The sequence below is a fragment of the Mastomys coucha genome, unplaced genomic scaffold, assembly GCF_008632895.1.
Source record: "Mastomys coucha isolate ucsf_1 unplaced genomic scaffold, UCSF_Mcou_1 pScaffold4, whole genome shotgun sequence".
Classification (NCBI taxonomy): Eukaryota; Metazoa; Chordata; class Mammalia; order Rodentia; family Muridae; genus Mastomys; species Mastomys coucha.
The window spans coordinates 44,986,792-45,011,218 of NW_022196910.1; the positions used below are offsets into that span (position 1 = coordinate 44,986,792).

At 41.6% G+C, this 24,427-nt stretch overlaps 1 protein-coding gene across 1 annotated transcript in view; it reads right to left on the reverse strand.

Moving 5' to 3' along the window:
* Rap1b (RAP1B, member of RAS oncogene family) overlaps positions 1-18,940 on the reverse strand; it is a 31,281-nt gene extending 12,341 nt beyond the window's left edge. Inside the window, exon 1 of the mRNA XM_031349050.1 lies at positions 18,765-18,940. The gene's annotated coding sequence lies outside the window, so the exon portion shown is untranslated. The remainder of the gene's footprint in view (positions 1-18,764) is intronic.
* Positions 18,941-24,427: the final 5,487 nt, after the last annotated feature.

Here is a 24,427-nt window from a genome sequence, read left to right on the forward strand (position 1 = left end):
CTTAGGTCCTTTCTCTATAACTCCTTCATTGGGGACCGTGTACTCAGTTCAATGGATGGCTGTGAGCCTCTACATCTGTATTAGTCAGGTACTGTCAGAGCCTCTCAAGAGACAGTTATATTTAGGCTGGCTTGTCCTTCCCTCAGTCTCTGCTCCATAGTTAATCTCTGCAACTCCTTCCGAGGGTATTTGGTTCCCCCTTTTAAGAAGGAATGAAATGTCCACCTTTTGGTCTTCCTTCTTGAATTTCTTGTGGTTTGTGGGTTGTTCTTCCTGTATTCCAAACTTCTGGGCTAATAACCACTTATCAGAGAGTGCATACCATGTGTGTTCTTTTGTGATTGGGTTACCTCACTCAGAATGACATTCTCCATCGTTTTGTCTTCTAATGGATACTTTGTTGGCGGAACCTCACAATCTATTGGGAAACATTTTTTTCCCTGTTTGCTTTTTAGTTCCAGACCAGGATGGTTACTCAGCTTTCTCAGTGCTGGGTGAAATTAGAGATGTATGTGTTAAGACATACATTTATTTATTTATTTATTTATTTATTTATTTATTTATGTTTTTTTTTTTTTGAGACAGGGTTTCTCTGTGCAGCCCTGGCTGTCTTGGAACTCACTCTGTAGACCAAGCTGGCCTTGAACTCAGAAATCCGCCTGCCTCTCCCTCCTAAGTGTTGGGATTAAAGGCGTGCACCACCACCGCCCGGCAAGACACTCATTTATTTTTTAAAGTGTAAGCATTGAAAAGTTTTCAATTTATAGGAATATATTATATCCTGCGAAACATGTAGCTCTGAAGTATGAGGTTAAGTTCTGCCATCTGCCAACATCCAAGTAACCTATACCCCATTAAGGTTTAGAGGATTTAATTATTACAAGGCACTTTTTCTTGACAGTGGTAATAAATTATACCACCACAGCTACATTTCCTTCTACCTCAGAAATAGGCTGCAAACTTTAGGCAATCTGTTTAGACATGTTCTAGAACTTTAGCTATACCAACTTAAATGAACTACCCCTCACATATGAAAGCAATTAAAAGCATAAAATAGGGGATGTAAATAACCCGCCATATTCTGAAATCTGAAACTATTAAGAAATTTTCCAGGGGCTGGCGAGATGGCTCAGTGGGTAAAGAGCACTAACTGCTCTTCCGAACATCCTGAGTTCAAATTCTGGCAACCATCTGTAATGAGATCTGACGCCCTCTTCTGGTCAGCTACAGTGTACTTATGTATTAATAATAAATAAATCTTGGGCTGACGAGATGGCTCAGTGGGTAAGAGAACTGACTGCTCTTCCAAAGGTCCTGAGTTTGGATCCCAACAACCACATGGTGGCTCACAACCATCTGTAATGAAACCTGACGCCCTCTTCTGAAGACAGCTACAGTGTATTACACCGGAAGGAGCAGGGCCAGAGAAAGCAGAGACCCTGAGTTCAATTCCCAGCAGCCACATGATGGCTCACGGCCATCTTCCTTAGGGATACACTGGTCACAGTTCACACACAGACAGACAGACAGACAGACAGACAGACACACACACATACACACACACACACACACACAAAATGAAGCCCTATCTGAAAGCACCTCCTCAATATGTTTTTGTATAGCTTTCAAATATGATACTGATTTTTAAAGGCCTGAATATAATGTCACAATTTGCCTATACATACACTGCCCTTAACTAGGAAATCTATTAACATTATTGGGTATTCAATCAAAGGAAGATATAAAGATCTACATTTTCTTCTTCCTTGTGGCTTGGTAGCCCAAAAATCTCCAAGATGCTCCATACAGTGAAAACCCTTTTTTCTAATTTCTAAATAGGGCAAAGGCATCCAGGGCTTTCTCTCCAACCATCAGACCCAATGAATATTGGGGGGCGGGGAGGAAGAAACGGTCATGAGAATTAAGCTTGGGAAGTATAAAAAGCAGGACAAAGTGGAATTGAACTCAGCTCTTCTTGTGTATGTTAACTCACAGCGTCACCTCTCCAGCCTCAAAAAGCAAGATTCTAAAGGCCTGATTACTTTTTCAGTAAAATTCTATGCCAAAGAGTCTACAAGTAGCTATGGACAAACATTTCCCCCTTAGAATGTTTGTAACAAGCAGTTTTCTTATCTTCAGTGGTTTAGTTTAACTCTCCTCCCTCAATTGGAATTCTGCAATGTTAAATTACAAAGGGCTATGTAAAACCCCCGTAACTACTAGTTCCTGATGTCAAGTGATGTTACTTCTCCCACTAAACTTGCTCTGCAAGTGAGATGCCTGACTTCTCCTTTCCGCCTCCAAGTCCCAAAGTAGCATCACAACAGTTTCAGATGATTACCAAGTTCTCTTCTCACTTCGAACTTTAACTAATCCAATGTCAGGACACATATCCTAACCTGCTGGGCACAGTAAGACTTCAGGACAGAACAGGTTTTAAAATTATCTTTCAAGAAAGTGGCCCAGATTCCTGTCAAAAATAAAACTCTTAGCTAGGTGTCTTGGAGCCTTTCTGCCCTTGGGAGACTGAGGCAGGAGGACAGGAGAGTTGGGGCTATAGTGAGGCAGCCTCGTAAACCAAACATAACAAAGAACAAAGCAACATGAAGCTGCTTACAGCATTCTGTCCGCTCTGACCAGATTTAATACCACGAATAGGAAAAAGGTCTCTCCGACCATTTTTATGGTCAGTATTATTAGTTCCAGTAAACAGAGCTAATCCCTACCAATCCTGCCAAATCTTCCACTGAAATATTCAGTAACAAAACCTGACCTGCAGCTTAAGATCATGTATTCCAGTTTTATTACCCTTGTCACCTTTCAGTTCAGTACCTAAAAGCAAGGGAATGTATTAACTGTACTACAGACTTCTCAGCTGAGTGACCAGATTAAAAAGGCACTGACCCAAAACAAACAAACATAAAACCAAAACAACAAACAAACCAGAACTTTTCTTTCTTATTAGACTCAGTTGTAAAGTCTACAGGCAAGCACACTTACTTGACATGCTACCTGTGTAGTGCAGTTTAGATAACTGGATTATGAATATTAATTTACTATTTGCTATAGATATTAGACTATGACAAGAAGGGTTTTAGTTAATTTTATGATAAACTAGAAAAATACAGTAAAAGTTAAGACTGGACTGGGCATGACCTTTGTCATCTTATTCAACCTTTCTGTATATGTCATTTTCTTATTGGAAAATGGGAATAACAGAATCTCTTCAGTTTTTAAGATAAAATGAAATGCACTGCCCAAAATGTTAAGTGACTGAGCAGCACAGTTAAGTAGTTGGTAAATATTAACCTGCTTGTTCTAGAGATCCTATTTACTCAGCTGTTTACAGTGCTTGAACTTCAGACACCCAAGGAACTCTAAAAGCAGCACCGAGGAGACATGGGTAAAGCACTTGCCATCATGTGTCACACGAGTTTGACTCCCAGCACCTACGCAAAGGCTGGGGGCTGTAGCTACTACTCTCTGTAGCTGCAATGCTCTTACAGCAGGATGAAGGCAGACAGGGTTCCCAGAGGTTGCAGGTCAACTCATCTGGCAAACAACAAAAGGTACCAGTCTCAAACAAGCTAGAAGGTGAGGACTGACACTGGAGGCCATTCTCTGACCTCCACATGTCAAGGTGTGCCACACTCATGCCTGCACTCACACACATTTTAGCAGTGATAATGTGGTGGCATATCAGTAATTACACTACTCAGGAGGCTGAGACAGGAGGATCTAGGGTTTAAGGCCAGTATGGGCTAGACTATATCTCAAGAAACGAAACATAACAAAAAGCATCCAACTGTAAAGGAGACAGTCTAGCAGGAGGCAGTCAGCACTGGTGACCCAGCCTACTTCAGGATCTTCCATTCTCCACTGCATTATCATGCAGAGACAAAAAAGATGAACCAAAACATACAAGTCTGCTATACATCCGAGTTTCCATGATTAGAAGGCGGCACTAATATTTTTTGTGTAAGATGAACTCTCACACAGCCCAAACCGGCCTGGACACTGTTGTCCTGTCTCAGCCTCTGCAAGCATGTGCGTATTTTTGATTTTGGTTCCTATCCCCCCCTTCCTTTCTTACACAGGACCTTGTGCCAGCCTAGCCTTAAACCCAGATCCTCTTTATCATGTCAACCACTCTGGGGTTCTGAGACTACCCGTGCAATCAGTGTATTTAGCTGCTAACTCTGCTTCTGGCAATGCCATCAGGTGTAGGGACATGTTGAACAGTTATGTTCTACTTGGTCTTATTTTTTTTATAATTATTTTATGTGTATGACTGTTTGCTTGCACGAGTATATGTATATTGCCTAAGTTCCTGGCTCCTGGAATGGAACTTACATAAAGGTGTGAGCTTTCATGTGGGTGCTGGGAACTGAACCTAGGTCCTGCACGAGCAGCAAGTGCTTTTAACTGATGAGCTCTCTCTAGCCCTAACTTTATCTGCTGATACAATCTGCAATGGTTAGTAGTCAATTTACTCTAAGTTATGTATTCATTATTATGGAAAGAAATTAACTTTGGCATCCTATGATTTATATAACATAAACACATACAAATGCCAAGCCTAAGGAATAAGGAGGTACAGATTTTCCTATGCACGGATTTACACTCCATAGAGTCTGTGGCCAATAGTTAAACCACTGTGAAAAGAAAGATGGGGGAACTTTCAGGTTGCTTCATACTTTATTAAACTATCACCTGACAAACTAGATTTTGGCATACTTTATTAAACTATCACCTGACAAACTAGATTCTGACTCAAAACCAAAAGTTTTGAGTTAGAACATCTTCTAGTAAAGCCAAAAGATGACATTAGAAATTTAAAAGCCAGAGTGCCCCAGTACCCTCCACGCAACACTACTTACTGGGTATTCTAGTGCCTTGGAAAGTCAACTAACAATGCCGTGAAAAAGACGGCTACAGAATAAAATAAATTTTGATAGGCATTTGCTTTGTCTTACATTTCTTTGATTATGAAGGGGAACAGAGCATACTTGCTCTCAAGGAGCTTTAAAGGAAAAGACATGAACAGAGAATAGGTGAGGGGTAGGGCTCAGTGCTTGACTGTAACCTAGCATTAGGATGTGGGTCCAGACTGCAGTGTTGCCAAAGGTGGGTGGAGCGTGTGCTATGAGAAACACAATGAGGACTTCAAGTGGAAACCAGGAATTGACTTATATATAGAGAAGAACTACAGCATTTCAATTAGAAAAGAATATACCAGGGCCAAAAGGACCAAAGGTAACAAAGGAAGTCTAATGTGGAATTAGAACTCTTCAGAACACAGTCTGACCATCACAGGCACACAGGAAGAGGAAAGAAACAACAGCGAGTATTTACAGGAAGACAGGAAAGCTCTGCTCTGAAAACTGCTCAGGGGCCTTGACTCAGAGAGCAACATAGCAGACAATCTGAAGGGTAGTATGTTATATGGAGAAATGGAAGATACTTAAAAATCAACAAAAGAATTCTAATAGTAGTAGTAGCTAGTAGTAAGTAATTTAACAGAAGGCAACAAAATGACACACCCACATTATACATTTTTATTAAGATCATTATATGGCCTACTTTTAAAACACATGAGCCCTGGTTTGCAACAAAAACCCATTTTATAATAATGAAAACCAGCATAAAAGGGCCAGAAATAATATACCACAAACAATATACCATATAGAGGAAATGGCAAGAAACTGATCAAAGGACCTTTAAGAAAGCTGGTGTTTCAACTTTATTCAACAGCATTTTTTGGATATTAGGTGTCTGCTGTGTGCAATGAGCATAGATACCTTACACATTTAGGCTATTTTTCCTGCCTAGATGCTAATGGCTAACTGATATCACAGCATCTGATGGCTAAGGCACACTGAGATTACAGTTAGTTATATGCTACAGATCACAGCACCTAAAGTGTCTGCCTAAGCTCTCACACACAGCAGTAGGCATCCCTACCTCACCTTAAGAACTACTTTTAGGCTAGTTGTGGTGATGCACAAATTTTAATCTCAGCACTTGGGAGACAGAGGCAGGAGGATCTTTTTGAGTTCTAGACAGTAGGGCCACATATTGAGACCCTGTTCATAAAACAAAACAAACACAAGAATGAACACTGGATAACATTTCCTCCAGGCTGTGTGAAGTGCATAAATTGTCTCCAGTTTGTCCCAATGCACTCTAACAAACACAATTAAATATCCCGTGGACTAGGATCTGTGTGTCATGTTCACTGCTGTTAATGCAGAGCCTGGAACAGAAAAGATACTCTAGGGATCGAACCTGGCATCTCCTAGGTAAGCATTTTGTCACTGAACTGCATTTCCAGTAGCTAGCTGTTGGCTGTGTTTGAAAACAGCTCAACTGCAACATAGTCATGCCCATTCAATGCACATCATCTTTGATTGTCACCAGGTTAAAATGGCAGAGCTGAATGGCCCTGATAAGGATGTCAACAAAGTCTAAATTATTATCCTGCCTTTTACAGAGGCTTGCCAGACCTATATCCTATAGGCTAGACCCTGAAAGAGATGAGGGAAGAGTCTGCATATAACTTTAGTGGAGACAAATTGGTATTGAACTCAAATACAACTCAAGATATTAGTTGCCTGTCTATATGTACTGTGGTAATGACAACAGTGTGAGAGCACTTCTAACCAAGGGACTCGAGGGGAGGGAGGGAGGAAGGGAGGGAGGGAAGGAGGGAAGGAAGGAGAGAGATGGAGAGAATTCCACCCCCACCCCCACTTAACAGTATCTGCTGTGGGTTAGGGAAAGGAACAGCAGGGTTGAAACTTCTGCAAAGAAAGATGAAAACTTGTCTGAGAGAAAACATGAACTATCTTTTTGCTTTGCAAAGCTTTCCTCAAATTAATAGAAAAGGATGGTCCTAATTCTTCAGATCTCCATCTGTCAATTCTTCAGTAATTTAAATTTACTCATATTTAAGCTCATATAAGTCATGGGTGGTAGTGGCAAAACTCCAAAAGAATAGCTTGCTGGGGTGGGGAGAGAAGACGACAACCCATAATGTCCTTGGTTTCCATAATTTAATGCAACCATTAAAAGTGCATGTTTGCAAAATAGACTGCATAAGTAACTACTCATGAACCACAAAGATATCCCCAGGACATTGATAGAAAAATGTGCACTTACATATTTTAAGCAAGTACTAAATCTAGTTTGGAGTACAGGAGCAAAGGTATAAGAAATCAGAAATCAGGGTATCAGTATTAACAGATCTGTTAGTTAAGAGTAGTGGCTTTTGAACAAAACACATCCATTTCTGGGAATGGATAAACACCACACATATATCTTAATATAAACATTAGTTTTTGCAACATACTACCTAACAGAAGGATGGGTAAGCTTACAGTCTGTTTCAGCAAAAGGCTGAATTCAGAAAATATATATATATAAAACCAGTGTCTTCCACGAGACTAGGAACAATGGCTACAGAAGTATTTCATTTCTCATTATCCCATAACTAGGACCAAGTGACATATCTAACATGACTGTCCCCAAATACACTAAGAAACCAAGAGAATGCCTTGGTTTTAGGTTGTGGACTTTGTAAATGCACAATTACATATACACATTCTAAAAGGAACTTTAAGACCAAGATATTCCTAATGTTAATTCACTAGTAAATCTGCCAAAAGTACAAAAGAGAAAACTAACCATGAAACAAAAAGCAGTGAAAGCAAAAGTACTTCCCATTATTTTCTAATTTAATATTTCAATCTAATCAGTAGCTCATGCTAGCCACTTACCCACATTGGCTTGATTAATTTAACCGGTCTTTTATATTTCTCCACTTATTCAAAGATGCCTTTGATATTCAGTAAAGACCACTCAGAAAAAGAAAGGGGATGCCATAAACTGTTTCCTCCACTGGTACACCCACAACACCTTATTTACCTGTATAATTACTACGTTAATGAAATGCAGTTTGGGGGATAGAGAACTAGCTCAGTGAAGAAGAGCTCTTCCTGTACTTGATTAGATGGGGTTCATCTCCCAGCACCCAGCATGGGGGCTCACAACCTTCTCTAACGCCCTTTCCAGAGGCCCTGATTCCCTCTCTTCTGGCATCTGAGGGCATCAGGCACATACATTGTGCACATATGACATAGGTAGGCAAATACATATAAAATAAAAGTAGAAGAATTTTTTAATAAGTTATCTTTAAAACATTTACTTCCTGCCAAATCTATTCACCCCCCAAATGCCATAGATAGAGGTTAACATTTTCTTTTAATATTAGCATATATAAAGTCTGGATGGTAGTCTGTTACAATCAGCAGAGAACAGAGACAACAGGAAATGTGGGCAGACACTTCCTGTTAAGAATTCTGAGTTTCAAAGTATCCACTTCAGCTATTTACTTCTTGTCCCTATACATGGTGGTTCTGTCAGGGATTTAAAAATTAAAATCTTTTTTAGATTTTATTTTATGGTATGGTTTGCCTCTATAATGTTTTGTTCCACCTGCATGCCTGGGGCCTGAGAGTGTCAGAAAAGGGGCGGGTATCAGAAAAGGGTGAGTATCAGATGTCCTGGAATCAGTTAGCAACGGCTGTGAACCACCATGTGGGCGCTGGGAGTTGAACTTGGGTCCTCTACAAGAGCAACAAGTGCTCTCAACTGCCAAGTCATGAAGGATTTAAGAAAAATTCTTTTACTACATGTGTATTCATGCATGCATACATTAACATGAAAGAGCATATGCAGCACAAGTTTGCATGTGGAAGTCAGAGGACAACTTTTGGAAACCAGGTCTCTCCTTCCAGCACATGAATCCTTCCTGGCAATGTCTTGCCAGCTCTCCATTGTAGATTTTTAAACAGAAATTGTGTTAGTATTATCTTATAATATTCTTATTCTAATCTGAATTCTCTTGTTAACTATGGCATTAGGAGGATCAAAACTAAGAACCCTGAAGATTCACAGACACACGGTGCCCCGAGCATGATCCCCAGCATCCTCATTAAAGCCTGGGTGTGCCTGTAATGCCAGCATTGGAGAGGGAGGGGAGACAGGAGGACCCCTGTGGCTTTGTGGCCAGTCAGTTTAGCAGAATATGTAGGCTTCAGTGAAGCCTTTTCCTGAGAACTTAAGGTGGAGAGGGAATGAGGAAGACACCCATTGCTGACCTCTAGCAGCCTGTGAGTTTCTAGTTGACAGTTTTTAAGGTGCTTGAAAGTAACATTTTCATATTCTAATGTCTTTTTAAAAGAAGACATTATTATCAAAGATTTTCTAATTCATCTCAAAACTAATTTTAAATTTCTAAACAACCCCAAATATACCAGACTTCACATCTGCTTTGGTGGCAAACCCTGCTCTGTTATAAATTGCCTTTTACTTTACCTAAGCACTGATGTGAGTCGACTTCTGTATTCATCTCACTTAGTGGGACTACTCATGCCTCATATGCACAGTACCATCTCACCACACTAGAAAAGTCACCCCAAGTCTCACTATGAAGGAACCTACCAACAATCCAGGGACAGAGGAAGTCTGAGTTCTAGGCCAGCCTGTGGTCAGTCACGGCTACAAACTGAGAAACCCCATCTCAGAGAAAAACAAAACCAGAAACAACATAGTTAAATAAAATCAGTGTAGCACTCTCAAAGGAGTGCAAGTAGCAGCTTACGACGATCCTCAATAAAGATAAAGCATTCAATTCTTTATATACATTTTTTTTTTCAATTAAAAGTTTTTAAAATGGAGGGCTGGAGAGACAGCTCAGCAGGTAAAAGCTCGTATCACTCTAGCAAAGGACCTAAGTTCCAGCACCCAAATAGGGTGGCTAGCAACTTGCTGTCATTTCAGTTTCAGGGCTCTGCCCACCTCTTCTGACATCTACAGGCACCTGTACAAATGTGGTTCATACACATACACCCAGGCACATACAGATAAAAAGTAGCCCTGGTGACAGTACCTGTCATGTCAGGACTCAGGAGGCTGAGGCAGGACTGCAAGGAACTCAAGGTCAGTAAAAGCTCTACCTCACCATCCCAAAACAAAAAAACACCCAGCCAACGAACAAGAACACTTCACACTCCAGAGAAATGTTAGGAGTTTTTTGTCACTAAAAGCTTGCAAAGGCCTGCCATGGTGTACACACCTGTAACCCCACCAGAAAGCTGAGGCATCAGGATTTTCAGTTTAAGGCCAGACCCTGTTATACAGGGAAGGTCCAAAACCTCAAAAACAGCAGCAGCAGCAGCAGCAGCACCAACAATGCCAGCAAAGCCTATCATTCAAGTGATAGTGCTTACTGGAAGGAAAAAGGCACAAAATGTATAAAAGCTAGCTAAAATGGAAGAAATCTCATTTTTTTTTTTTTTTTTTTTAAAGTTAGGAACCAGGATTGCATAAATAGTACTTAGTGGCAACCTGTGAGGAATTTGGATGTCCTGGACATAAAATTTGACTTTAGTATATGTTCCCTAATTCAGAACTGTTAGAACACCTGAGTACTTAATTACTTAATACAAGAAGCAGTAGAGTGTATTTCTAGTAGAGTAACCTCCCTCATTGGGGTTATCTTATGTAGGCAGAAGTTCTGTAGTACTTAATCCCTGAAGTGGGCACTGAGCATCGACTCCTTCTCTAGTAAACCTGCAATCCTGCTCTCTAGTGTCAACTGCCCTTTCATGAGTGGTGTTCAATGGCCTGATACCTCTTCAGATCGTATAAACATCTGCCTTTTATTAAAGGGTTCAGTGGAAAGGAACAAGTCTGGGTTTTTAACCAATTCACTTTTTATTTTAACCAATTTATTTTTTATTTTTAATTATATTTGTGTGTAGGCAGGGATGTGCACGTGAGTGCTTTGTGTCCAAGGAAGACCCCTAAAGCTGGAGTTGTAGACGGCTTCTAGGAACCAAATCCAGGTCCTCTGGAAGAGCACTCCCAGATCCCAATAGTGGAGCACCTTTAACTAAATTTTAAATTGTGTGTGTGCATGTGTGCACAAAAGCATGCAATAGTGTGCATGGTCAGCTGTCTCCACCACGCAAGTTCTAAGCATCCTACTCAGGCTTGGTGGGATGGTGCCTTTAACCTTCTGAACGATCTTGCTGGGTGCTTTTAACCATGCTTTTTTTCAAGTCTTGCTTTGGCAAGGATAGTCATGTGAAAAAAACAAGACACCACTTTCTAGAGAAGTATTATAGAATAGGCCAATCTATTGTAGTTTAAATCGATTCCAAGGTTATAGGTTAGGGTCTTTTTCTATCTGTAAGTTTCCCAGGTGGCCCACCTTGGCAGTAAGTAGTGGGCTGGCTACAATTCAGACATTCTTTCTCCTTCCACTCTAAGATGAGAGCCAAAGGCCCTGAAGACCTTGGATTCTTCTTACCTTAGACCCTTAGTTTTGACCCCAGAACTAAAATGTAAGTTAAGAAGACCAGTGAACAGTGCCCACAATTTACTCACCCACCTTCCTAGCTGCCCCCACAACCTGAAGCTGGTTAATAGATCTAGATCTAGGTTATTCTAATCTTTTAAAACTTCCCATTGTTTAACAAGATTGCCACAATTGTTCCTTAGTATAAACAGAAAAGAAACAGCAGTTTTTCAAAAGGAAAAATCTTACCGTCCTGGAAGTCTCTTTGAAAAATGTCTGTTTAATGTAGATATACCAAATTTTCTCATGTCAAAGAAACAAAATTAACACCAATATAAAGCTGATATAGTGGAAGCTTGTCAGTAGCCACAGCTACTCAGGGTGAATTAGCCAGGCCACAGAAACCCAGGAGTTTGAGGCCAGAGGCAAAAGAAGTGACAAGCCAAACCAGAAATAAGCTTAAAGAAGTAATTATCTAAATTTATGTGACTAAAGATGTAATGGACTGCTCAGGGAAGCCGCAAAGAAGCTCCAACAAGCAAATTACACCTCAGTAAGGATTCTGAAACAAAGTCCCAGCATTCAAGATTTCCCATTGTATCTTGTACTAGTCATTTTACGTAGATCTTCAGTAATGGCTCATTTCACTGTGAACTTTTTTTCAAATGTTTCTTAGTTTCACAGAAAGAGGTTTCCCTCAACACTAAGGCTATCAAGTATCAAGTGCCCAATGCTGAGAAAAGCTTTCCAAAACCCCAATTTTTGCTAAAGAGCTATTTACAATCATCCATAGATACTGTTATTATTTGCCCTAAGACAACAAGCAGGTTTGTTATTTTCAGGAATTATTTCAGGGGTTGGAGTAATGGCTCTGCAGTTGAGAGCACTGGTTGCCCTCCCAGAGGACCAGGGTTCCAAGTCTGGCATTCTCATGGCAGTTCACAACAGGTTCTGACTTCAGTCCGAGGGAATCCAGTGCCATTTTCTGGCAGCCACGGGCACTGCACTCATGTAGTGCACAGACATTCAAACACTCATACATATATACATATATGGGCAGTTCAGGGGACAGGGGAGATGATTCAGTAGTTTCAAGTACTTGCTGCTCTTGCAGAGGACCTGTTCAATTCCTAGCACCCAGGTGGTGGCTCACAATCACCAATTTCAACTCCAGTTATAGAAGAGTCAACGCCCCATCTGACCTCTGAGGGCGTGCATAGTTTACAAACATGCTGGCACAATACCCACATGTATAAAATAAAAGTAAACTTAAAACAAGTGGGTGATTCAGCTCCTGATACCGAATCACTTTTCTTGGAGTCATATTAAAAAGGCCTGTATACAGGGACAGGCTTCATTTTTCAAACAACTTCAAGAACATTTAGTTGGAACTTTTTTCTTTCTTTTAAACAGTCAGGGCAGTAAAGAATATACCAGAGCTAATCCAGTTCACTCCAAGGAGTCACAAGTTGTGCTCACCCATTGGTTCTATACCATAGAAACAAATGTCAATACAGTAAAAAAGAGCAAAGGATATCTTAGAGTTGCCGCATCACAATCGTCACTATCATCACCAATAACAGCCCTGTACTTGCAGACTCCCTAAGCTAAGCTGTCTACAGGATTCCTTGGATTATACTGTGAAAATCAATGAGCAAAATGATTCATATTTAAACCTCCTCAAGTATGAGGATACAAATGTCAGTCCACTCAAAGCTGAAGCAGGAGGATGACAGGTTTGAGGCCAGCTTGGGAAAAATATTAAGACCTTTTCTCAAAAGCAAATCAACTGCTCCAAAATAACAGCTTACAAGCCACTGTTCATTGAAGTATGCTTTTCAAGGATCCTAAGTAATGCTGGAGAATAGATGCTCTAGAGAGCCAGTGTTACAGGAGTATGTCTGATGATCTGTAAAAACATTTACAAGTGAGACTTAGCCTCAAGTCCAACATCTCCATGTCATCTTCCAAGGAAAGCAAGGAAGAAAACGCTTCAGAGAAGAACATGTTTTCCCGAAGCACCAGAGCAGTGGAAGGAATAGAGACTCTCCTCTCCTTACCTTCTGTACTGCAAATATTTTAACAAATCGGTAAAGCCAAACATCTGAAAACTCACTAAATACCAACACAGAATTTGTGCAGTAGCTCCAAATTAGAGAAATTCTAAGATTAGGGAAACACATACTTTGTTCCTGTCCCTTTTTATCTGAACAGTATAAAATTTAAGATTTCACAGAGAGTTAAGAGTTTATTACTGGGAAGTTAATTCATTATCTAAAAACTATAAGTTGTACCCATATCTAACGCATTAATATAATGTCCTAGTAGCACACCAAGCTAACTTAAAACACTGAGTGGAATATACAGGATATTTGCTGTCTAAAACTACTAAGTGGTTGAGAAGAGTTTGCATTTTTAACAATTTTTTTTAACTGAAACCTCCAATTTCATCATGAGAACTTAGAAAATTCCCCAATTTACTACAAAGTGGTAAGTGCTTTGTCTAACAAGTGCAAAGCCCCATGTTTGAGTCCTTCATATATCATATATATCATATCATCGTGATTATGAAAATGACATTCTAATGTGAGGATGAACTTCAGAAGACAGATAACTAGAGCCCAACTTTAGTCCAACTTTCTACTTCCTCCCCAAGCTCCACTTGAAACTGCTAACTGGGCAGAACACCGCTTTCATCTTTTTTCCTATCACACAAGGCAAAGAGGAAACCACAGGAGGGAGAGAGAACCACCAATGAAGCAATCTATTCCCTTTTTATTTTCAAAATAGGTATGGTTTAAGTAAAGAAAAAACAATGCAGACTCAGTCTCTCCTAGCCCAGGCTGGCCTGGACCTTGTGCAGCAAGGGCTGACTGAGGGGGTTTCTCTTTGCCTCCTCAGATGCTGGCCTTACAGCATCCGGGGGACAGACCACCTCATGCAACTGCGACAAGTTAGTTGCTGAAATAAATTTTAAATCTTCTACTTCAAACCACTTTAACTCTGCCATGTTTTGTACCACTGCTCTCTAACCTCTCTAGCTGTCTAACTGCATGGCAAGTTCTAGGTCAACCCCCAACCCTGGAAGAGTTTACCCAGCAAGTTACCTCCTGAAGGCCTGACCTAGCTTGGACTGAACAGCCTCACCAATATAAAGTAGCACAACGATATGAAACAGTAGCTAAGAACCAGAAGCCTCAGGAACCAGTTCAGTACTGAAGGATTCAAACTGACTGTAGAGAATGATACTCTTAATCTAGACATGAGTGTATCTAAGCATCTCCAATGTAACTGATCTAAAGTATAATATTCCAGAATATTGTCACTCTCTTTAATAAAAACCACATGGAAATTTTGTTATCTGTCTTGCAAATATTTTTAGAGAATTTAAATATACTTTTAAAACCTTGTAACGTACTCCTAAATTTTCATTTCTTTCTTTGTAAGTTTTAGGGCTTTAATCAAGTGCTGTGTACCCTCAATTTGAGCATTAGGAATAAGAATAGCATTGATAATGATGTGTGGAAAATAAGTAAAATTCTTTTTCTTGGTGAATTTTAAAATTGTGCTATTTTTAAGGTAACAAAAAAAAAATCCCCAATTAACTTTTTACAAAATAGAAATTTTATTGCAAAATCTATTGCTATAGGAATCAATCTTAGAATCCAGTCAAATGGTTTCAAACAAAGGACAATAGATTACACAGCAAGTCTAACTTTTACTATAAATGGATAAATTCCTTCTAGTGTCTCTTTTATTTATGTGTACCAGAGTATATCTGTTTGTGAGTGAGTGGGCCTGCCTGTGGGTATCTGAGGAGGCTGGTAGACCCCCTGGAGGTAGACTTAAAAGTGGTTGTGAAGAAACTGGCATAAGTGCTGGGAACCCAATTCAGGTTGGGGACCCTCGCAAAAGCAACAATCTCTCTTAACCCCTGAGCCATCTCCAGCCTTTTATTCTATTCTTTATAACTACTGTTCCCAGTATATTCTTGAGATTTCAAAGGAATTAATCTAAAGACTTTAGTCCTCAAGTGGTAATCAGAATCTTTCAACACCACTACAAAATATCTACAAGTACTGCAAAGATTAGCTTTCAGTATGAGACAGCACAATGCTACTTACAGACAGTTGAATAAAAATTGTATCAAATGTTACAATGCACCAAACCACAACTTAAGACATTGTTCTTGTTTAAAAAAAAAAAGGAAAACAGAAAAAAACCAGTGCACACACCCTTCACATGTGAAACAACCAAACCAAACTCACAAAGCATATTTAGTCACAACTAAAAAGCCTTAAAAAACTGAGGAATTTTTTTTCAGTGAGGTAACTGAACCTAGCAACTTGGACAAGAGAGGCCAACATTGACCACTGAGCCACATCCCCCGGCAGAAAGATGAGTTTTTACAGACTCTTAGTGACCACATGTTATCATTTTAAAGAGAAATAGCCTTTGACTAAACTAAGCTTTAGATTTAAACTAAGCAGTTTAAATCTAAGCACTTTAGATCAACACCCACCCCTTAAATTTTATTTTCTGGGAATGACACATGTAAATCAATGAGATCTCCTTGACATTCAATTATAAAATGTCAAATGTAAACTATACTTGGGAGGTATATGTATGATCAGCTAAGCTCTCTCAGTCTGTTGTCACAGGTTAATTTCATTCCGAAACTATTAAGTACATAAACAAAAAGCAAAGAGCTGAACATGAGCTTTCCATGCCAATCTTAAGACTTTACATTTAAAATAGCATTTACAGTTACATGTTATCAATCTCTGCTTAAGTATCAAGTCCTTCAAAGACCTTTACATACACAGATCAAGTTATTCATGTTTATTTATAGATGGGGTTTCATCAGCTCAGGCTAGCCTTGAATTTATGGTAATCTTGCTTCAATCTATTAACTGCTGGGATTACAGCTACAGAATACCTTGCCTGGCACAACTTTAAAAAAAAAAAAAAAAAAGGATTCTTTATTTCAACTTGATAGCCCTTATAGGCTCCTTGGTGGGAGGGCTCACTTTCCCTGTATAGATCAAAAGAAAATACTGGAATCATTATAAATGACCAATGATAAAATGATCAACTTGTAAAGTGAGAGGTTCCCAGAAATGATGTGTAATTCTTTTTTGAATCATTACACTGTTCTCTTTAGTCTCTGAATTTAAGTCCCAAACATCACTACGTGCCCATGTAAAATGCTAGCAACTAAGAATAAAGTAGAATTCCTATTCTTGTATTGTTTCCACTCTACTTAACCTTCATCCACCAAGTGTCTATGTAATAGCGACACGCCGGTCATCTGAGGAATGCAGAAAAAAATCTATCCCATCCTAGGACCTTACAATTTTGTAGAACAGATAAACACACACAACAGTAACAGAAGACAGGAAGTGATACAAGCCACGGAAAGAACAGTGGTAAGACAGACAGAAAAAGGAGAAATACACGTCCATCATCTCTATGTCCCAGACCACAAACTAAAAATTAAGCCAGCTTAGCATGGGGCCCTTCAGATGTTAATCTGAGACAGACTAGGTACATTACAACCCAAACAACTATATGTACTTTTGATTTTACTTTGCACCTTCCACAGATAAGGTCATTGAACTATTGTGTCAAACAAAAAAGTTCAAGGGAATATAATGTACTACAGAGATTAAAAGTATGGATCATAGCAAACAAGACAGTCATTTGGGATTCTGTGTCTTTAAGTAAAATTATTTCCTCCCCAGAGTATTTTCTTCCTTTAACCAAAACCAGGGGATGAAACTACCCAAGTGATTATTCCATACCACTTAGCTAACTAAGGCAGTCTTGGAGAAGAGAGTATAATAGGACCAATAATCTCTACGAGATGTAATTCACATTTAAAAAAATGTCACGTTGCTTCCTGTGGATTGTCCTTTATGGATAGACCACGGCCTTACAAATCAGCAGACTCAGGTAACTGGTTATCTTGTCTATTTTAGGCCTTAGTTTCCTCCTCCAAGAAACGACAGGGTGGGACTAGATGATTTAAAGAGTCTCTTTCCGGCCCTTAAAAAGCCCCATGACTCTATTATGACTTAATACACTGACTTCACATCAGGTTTTAAGAGTGGTAAGAGCTTTAAATTGAAAGAATTTCTCCATTCAATTAAGTTACTTCTTCCTAAGATAAACTCCTTTTAGGCAAGTCTCAACAACGTTCTAATTATACAAAAGAAAACTGAAAAATGAATTTACAAGTTAGAGGCACTCGGTATATATTAATACACACAGCCAGCAAAGCAAACATTTCAACGAGACTCAATTGATTTTAAAATACTGAAAAGTCCAGCTTGTATCGTAATGTCAACTTTCAACACAGTTTAAAAAAAAAAAAAAGTGAGTTCCTATTACTGTAATAAAGAAGTGCTTGCATTCACAAGCCGGGAGTCGCAGGGCCAAAATATCTTCCTAAAGAATTGGAGGGTGGGAGGGGGCAAACGAAAGGAAAGCAAGCCCATCTGCTCAGAACTCTGAAGCGAAGATGTTTCTTCCAAAGGCATCTTCTCCCCCAACCTCCCCCCCCACCCCCTCCACCCCAAGGAAAATCCCGAGGGCCTAGTTCCCAAATTCACAGCGCTGATAAGTCAGTTTCAGAATCAGACACATCGAGATGGCGAAAAAAAGGAGAAGAGGACAAACTTCCTGGATTTTTCTCTCTGCAAGAGAAAGAGAGATTTCCTCTTGCTGACGAAGGGAAAGGCCCCTTTAACATTTTTTTTTTTTCTTCTCTCTGCGCGGCGGCGGCTGCCAGACTAGGTGGGGCTCGCTCCGCTGCCTTCCTCCTGCCACTTCCCGCAACAAATGAAGCCAGCCAGCCAGCCCCGATCCGGGCAAACTTTTTCCCTGTCAGGCTCGAGCCCGCGGGGCGCCGGGGAGTGGTCCCCCCCTCGCAACGCTGCTCCGCCCGGCCCCGGGCTGGGAGAAGCCCGGGTGTCCGCAGAGGACAACTTTCTGGTTTCCGCTCTAACTTCCACCCACCCTGCGGCGGGCGCCGAGGCGAGGCGGGGAGCGGGGCGCGGCGGGGAAGGCTGCGGGGCCTCGGGCAGGCGGGTGGGGGTTCCGCGGGCGCTCACTTCCTCCGCCATATTTCAGACATTTGACCCCTTCCGCAAAGCGCGCCGCTCCCCCGCCGCGACCACGGTTCCTCCCCGGCCGCCCCGAGGCAGCGCGCCCGCCCAAGCGAGCGAGGGGCGCGGGGGGCCCCCCGCAGCCACCTGCCGCGCGCCCCGGGGCCACCTCCGCCGCCGCGGGGGCCCCCTGGCCGCCCCGCCCGGCCCGCGCCGCACCCCACCGGCTCCCCTCGGCCGGCACCCGGCCCCCCGCCAGCCTCGCAGCCACGCGTGCACTCCGCGCCCACCTCTCGCGCTGTCACCGAGTCGCCGCCGTCGCCCCGCGTTCCCTTCGGGTCGCTGCTCCCGGCGCCACGGCGGTCTCTGCCGCCGCCGTCGCCGCCGCCGCCGCTCCGGCTGCTTTCCACGCCTGACTCTGGGCGAGGTTTGGCGGTGTCGCCTTGACGTCAGGCGTTCGGCCTCGCTCTCGCTTCCGCCCGCGGGCGGGGCGCGCAGGAGCGCAGCCCGGGAAGGGGCGGGGCCAGGGCGGGCCCTGCCCGAGGGGGCGGGGTCACGGCGTGCGAGCCTCGCCGAGGGCCTCGCCCGGGCTCTCGCCCGCCCGGCTCTGGCCGAGGCCCTTTTCCCCCCGCCCTGCGCCTCGTTGCTGCGGTCAGCTTCGTCCCCGCTGTCTGGCTGTCCGACCTAATCGGTGTCAGCCTCCACCGAGCGCCTCCGTCTCGACCCTGGCGGATAACGGGGAGCTCGGGGCTTGGAAACCTCTGAAGCCTTCGCGGGGCCTCCGAGTGCACACAGGAATTCAGTCGCCAACGCCCCCAGACCGTCGGTGTTCGCGTGGTCCTTTGTGCTGGGGGAAAGTAGCTGGGGAAGTAACAGAGCAGCAGTTCCCACTCCCAGAGCGCGAGGGCAGCTTTTCATTTTTCAAATGGCCTTTCTTTAGCTTTGACAAGTATTTCAGCCTTTGGTGTGTTCAGCAGGGCGAGCTGTCCAAATTACCCTGCCAGACGCAGTTCACGAATGGATGGCTGCAAAGCATGTTTATGGCCTGTGCCTAAGTGAACAGTTTATAGAATTAAAATAATTGGTTCGTTGAAGAGCCTGCCTGGGGCGCCCTCGTGACTTTATAGATTACTCATAGGTGTAAGTCTATGTATGATGTGACTCTGAAAAGCACTGTCCAAAAATGACTTGTTCCAGAGAGCACAAGAACTTACATAGACTTAAGTAATTAGAATATTTTCTCACCGTCACCTTTAAGTAGGAGAATCTTACTATCAGAGCTTTGTTTTGAAGACTTTGTTTCTGCTCTCTCTTCATTACGCTCTCTCTTCATTTTGAAGTCCTAGCTGGCCTGACCTTGCTATGTAGACCAGGTTGGCTTTCAACTCAGAGATAACCTGCCTCTACATATGGAGCGCTGGGATTAAAGGCATGCGCCACCACTGCCAGCTATTGAAAAGGTTTTGATGAACAAAATTTGAGAGGAAAGCATGGAGGGAAGTAGGTGATTTAGGTGGCCCTGTACAAATTATTCTGGAAATTCAACGAACCCTAGAAGAGAAATGGAGAAGTGACAACTATGGTAACCTGAGTTAAGTGAGCGAATAAGAAAGAATTATAGCTGGATCTCAAGACACCAGTTTGTAAGAGCTCACCTCTTCTGCAGGCTGAGCAGGAGGTGGCTCCTTGCAAATTCTAGGTTGGCTGAGGTTACAGAGTAAGTTAAAGCCAACCTAAACGGTTTGGTGAGATTCTCAAAATAAAAAAAAAAAAAAAAAAAAAAGAGGGTAGGGATGTAGCTCAATGGCCTAGTGCTTGTCTAGCAAGTGTCAGAGTGTAGTAGGTTCAACCTTTAGAACAACAAAAAAGGGAAAAGCATAATTAACAGTTGTGTGTGCTTCTGCATGCTTGTGCACTCGCCTGTGGGCACCCAGAAGCCAGAGGTGAACATGTTATTTTCTATCACTCTCCATTTTGTTGTTTTGAAACAGGGTCTCTCACTGAACCTCACCAATTAGGCTTGAGTGGCTGGCCACCAACCTCCAGGGAGTCTCTTCTCTCCATCCCCCTAGTGCTGGGCCACCACTCTAGATTCATGTGACTGCTGGGGGACTGAATTGGACAGAACTTGGAACTCCTGGTTCTTCTGCCTGGGTAACAAGCACTTTGCCCCACTGAGCCATCCTCTTACCCTGACAACAGTTTTTGATAGTAGTGTTTTCCAGCTGCTTTATGGTTTATATTACTTAAGTAAACATGTTACCTATTTCAATAATTGTCATTTTCTTAGAATAATATTCTAGTGGAGTTTAAAAGGTAAGTTTTGGAACAATCTGTTGGTATTATCATTATTCATGAATAAATTGCAAATTTGATTTTGTTCTTACCAGTTTGACACACACACACACACACACACACACACACACATTCTGTCTTCATGTACACCAGAAGAGGGCATCAGATCCCATTACAGATGGTTGTGAACCACCATGTGGTTGCTGGGAATTGAACTCAGGACCTCTGGAAGAGCAGTCAGTGTGCTTAACCGCTGAGCCATTTCTCCAGCCTCCTATCATATCAATTATTGAACGAAAATTTGACAAATCTGAAAGAGTAACATTTTGAGCAAGAGTACTGATTAGCCATGGGCTGTTTTGTTTTTATTTTTTCTTTGTTTCTGTTGTTTTTAAGCACTTTGACATTTGCGCAATTGCCTTTTTTTTCCTTTGAAAGAAGAGTGGAGCCAGAGTTTGTAGCGTCATTTAAGCTAAAGCACATTTGTCATCTCACAGGCTGATAGCCATTGCAGCATGTATTAAATCATGATCAGTGTATAGAGAACTGCAGAACTCTGTGTCTTGTAGCCCTGGACTCACTTTTGAATTTGAACCCATTGTCCTATTTACCTGACAGGCCAGGATATCTGCCACTGGCAGCTTCAGTTTAACTTGTGTGCAACCCAAACTCATTACCATTGTCACCAAACCAGTTTTCTCTCTTTCCTTTGCTAATTGGATCACCTTCTTTTAAATCACCCACTCTTCAAGCCTGTCACCCTCCTCTGCCCTGCTACCCCGAAATGATCCATCCACTGGGGCATCTATGAGCAGCAGTTGGACAAAGTCTTCTAGGCTCCTCTTGATTCAACTTGGCTCCTTGTGGGCTAGGAGCTTCCAGCTGCCTACTGTGACCCATTTTACACATTGTTGCGAGATAAATTATCTTAAAGCATGCTCAGTAAGTCACTCCCTTCCTCAAGAGGCCTTCAAATACTCTTCTCTATAAAGAAGTGAAGTTGTGTTACACTTTTCTCTTTCACTGCCAGCTGCCTGGTCAGAATGGACTTCTCTTTTAGTTCAAACTTTTTCTCCCACCCCTCTGCTGGATACTGATCATTCCCTGTGTTTGGAATGCCCTTGGCCAGCCCATCTCAGCACTCCAGGCCCATCTATTTTCTCCAAGAAATAGCATCTTTCTCCTGATATGTCAACCTAAATGTCTTTTTTAAAATCAATCTTTCTTCCTTTCTTTCCTTTCTTTCTTTTTTGAATCCCATAATACAGTATTGCTTTTCTTTTGTCAGAGGTGACTATCTCTCTAAACAGGGGTTTGTAAACTGCTTCTGTCAAGGGCCAGGTAGTACATATTTAAGTCTTTGGAACAGAGGGTCTAAGTTGTAGCTTCTAAAGTGAACAGCTATTCAGCTTTTCAACAGTAATGCTAAGGTGGCCATAAACAATACAAAGAAAACCAGCAAGATGACTCACTGCTTGAAAGTGCTTGCTGCCAAACCTGATAATCTAAGACTGACAAAATGGAAGAAAAGAATTGACTCCCACAACGATTTACCCTTTGACCTCCATACTCATACTCATAGCACAAGTACACACACACACACACACACACACACACACACACACACACGCACACACACACATACACTAAATAAGTTAATGTAAAAAAATACAAAGAATGGATGGATATAACTGTAGTTCAATGAAACTTTACTTATAGTTGGGAGCTGGAGAAATAGCTCAGCCATTAAGAAAGCTTGTTTCTCTTGTAGAGGAGCAAGGTTCAATTCCCAGCACCCACATGGTGGCTCACAACCATCTATAACTCCAGTTCCAGGTTCAAAGCCATTTCCTGACTTATACAGACATCAGGCAAGCGTGTGGTGCACATATATACATACATTTAGAGAAAAGTCATACACAACTCATACACATAGGCTTACTCAAAAAAAAAAAAACCCAAAAATACTTTACGCATGGACCTTAGAATGTGACTTTCATATGATTTTTATCTGTCATAGAGTAATGTTCTTTTTTTAACCACTGATGAACTCTGTGCTGAGCCAGGTTCTTGGCCTATGCCTGACTTAACAATGTAATGTTACTATGTTGACATTTTAAAGGCTTTAATTTTAATTAACTAATTAGGTCTTTTGAGACAGAGTTTCTCTTTGTGTAGCCCTGTCTGTCCTGGAACTTGCTCTGTAGACCAGGCTGGCCTCCAGCCCACAGGGATCCACCTGCCTCTGCCTCCTGAGAGCTGAGATTAAGGGCCTGTGCCACCACTGCCCAGCACATGTTTCTCATTTTGTTACTGTTGGCATCTGGCAGGATGCTAATCACATAACAGGCTTTCAAGATACATTTGCTGGAACAGTCTGTTTCTAAAGTAGTGTGGAACAGTGGCGACTCTAGAAAGTCTGTTCAGCTTCAGTTGTGAGCTGAGTGGTCCTGGGTAAGTTCTGTAACCAATGATTCTGTAATTTTTGTCTTCTCCCTGTCACAGGGGGTGATATCCTCTGTCTTAGAGAACTTTTAGACGATGGCTAGGAAGTAGCAAGGCCTCAGCCCTCGAGCCAAGCAGAAGCTTAAAGCTAGTTTTTCCTCATTTAGGAAAAAGAAAATGATCAGAATGTTCACCTACAGACATTGCTGGGTCTAACCCGAAACAATATTTCTAACCCTTTATGCTTTTTGCTTCCTTAAAATTTGACTTTAACATTTACACTTACTTTAGCTTCACTCCAAAAGCACACAAAAGTATGAGAGTGGATTTTTTTTTTTTAGACAGGGGTCTTGCTATGTAGCTCAGCCTGGCTTTGATCTCACAATATTCCTACTAGCATATTCAACTTTAGCATGTGTTGGGATGACAGACACGTATCATCATACCTGGCTCAAATTAGTAGATTTAAAAACAAGAAATATCAGCTAAAAGTAGCCATACTCAGTGCCCCAGGCGAAGGCAGAAGGATAGTGAGTTCTAAGCTAGCCAGAGCTATAATAGCGAGGCACTGATGAAAACAGGAAAAGAAAATGAGAACTGTAGTGTATTATTTTCTTAACAACTAGATCATCAGCCTAAACCAGGCTTATACTATTTAGCTTCCAACCAAGCTTGTTTGTCAGGAGCATTAACATTTCTTGACCTTAGGAATTAGAAGAGAATTATGTTATTTCATTCACAAATGAAAAAACTGAAAACTGAGCCTTTCAAGGTAGTGCACTGTTGGCTGTTCGTGTGTGTGTGTGTGTGTGTGTGTGTGTGTGTGTGTGTATAACATATACACCTTGTTCTGCACCTTTGTAACCTAACCATTCTCCTTGGCAGAAATCAGAAGCTTAGAAGAATAAGTAGATTGCTTATTCAATGCAAAATTGGGAAAAAAATTGTCTTAAGTCCCCTGTTGGTTTCATGTTGTTTTTTTTGGTCAAAGATTGCATTTCAAAGTCTACATAGTTATTTTATAAATTCTGTCCTCAGGTAATTACACAGGAGACCAGGTAAGGGCATATGAGGCTTCGCCACTGTGGGAAAACAGCTCAGAACTTATTCTCCTAGGGTACTTTATGTGCCTCTGCGATTTCTGTTTGGGGGAAACCATGTACTTATATGAAAGAAAAATGAACCCTGGCACATTCTACTCTGTGTAATAACT